Source organism: Lactuca serriola, chromosome 1 (genome assembly GCF_051521515.1).
Source record: "Lactuca serriola cultivar US96UC23 chromosome 1, Lser_US96UC23_V15, whole genome shotgun sequence".
Lineage (NCBI taxonomy): Eukaryota > Viridiplantae > Streptophyta > Magnoliopsida > Asterales > Asteraceae > Lactuca > Lactuca serriola.
In genome coordinates this window covers 199,418,771-199,420,270 of record NC_136408.1, presented here as the reverse complement: position 1 = coordinate 199,420,270, position 1,500 = coordinate 199,418,771, and positions in this window count along the sequence as shown.

Genomic DNA, 1,500 nt, shown 5'->3' with positions numbered 1-1,500 from the left:
GGGCAGCTTCGTCTCCAATGCCCCATCTCTTGGCAATAAAAGCAAATCGACTCTTTTGGGACAGGACATGCAACTACTTCAGACATCGCCTTTCTCTTATGATCAAACTTTTCGATCATAGCATGTCTTTCGTTGCCATTGTCTATATCCATAGAGGTCTCGAAGGCAGATTCACCAATCAACTTTGCTTTCCTATTGCGCCAAATCATTGCAGATTCAGCAGCAATAAGCATATAGGTGAGATCTGTAAGGGTCACGTCGTAGTTCATCATATAGTACTCTCTTACGAACTCACTATATGAGTTGGGAAGTGACTGAAGAACCCAATCAACAGCCATTTCCTCACAGACAACGGATCCCAACATTCTTAGCTTATCAATGTGTAACTTCATCCCTAGGACGTGTGCACACACGGACTTTCCTTCTTTATGTTTACTTGCCAAAAGGGCTTGAGTGATCTTGAACTTTTCAAGCCTTTGAACTTGTGGGTTAGGGAGAATAATTGGAGGAGGAGGAGGAAGTGAAGCATGATCTCTTGTTCCTCGATCGAATCGTGGAATATCATCTTCATGTGGAATGCTTGTTCCACGGGATTTGAGAAGACCATAGTTGTCGAACTTTGACATCTACAAAATGGGAGAAAAATGAATTCAAGTTAGTTGATAGATTGAGTCCTTGGTAGATCACCCAAATGAAATTCCAAGGCTAGGACCCAACACAATACGCTACAACCTAGAAAAGGGATGTCGTAATCTAGTTGCAGAATATTTGAAGGTAAGTGAATGACGATTCACTAATTTCCACCATGAAAAACGAAAAAGAAATTTAAGTTTTAAATCTATGAAAACTCCTAGATCCTTTGAGATACATTGAACTTTCAATGGCATGTTTATATCTCGATATGCCCCTCTTGTTTGTGACTGGGATGCCGAGGATCACAAAGCGGGTGTGAATAACCATGCAAACTACATGGTGCCCTCACATGTTACAGTCACCTATTCGATGTGCCGGTAAACCACACACGCTCCACCGAACTATGACAAACATTGAGTCACCCTTTGCTACCTTTGCTTAGACCCATTTAGTGTGCCGGTTAACCACACACACTCCACTAACGTCTTCGCAAGGGCACAAAGTGTAATTTCATGGAATTGCATCAATTCACTTTTGCCTAAGTAACTAAGATTGGGAATTTTATGAAAACATTTAGTTACTTTAGTAATTCATTATACTTATAATGGAAGGTTTCGTCCTATCCTACCCGTTCGGCTAACGACCCTCCATTAGTCAAGAGTGTGGTGGGTAAGAGTGGATACCTATTCAATCGCCATTTTATAGGCAATTTCCTTAAACACCCCTTATAGACTAGCTTCGTGAATGAGGCCTACTAACGGTAAGACTGACTTTTACTCATACATATATATAATGTTAGACTTTTAATGTTATATATAGTATAGGGTGTATTTTATACTTTCAAAATACTAGGTGGTTAACTTTAAC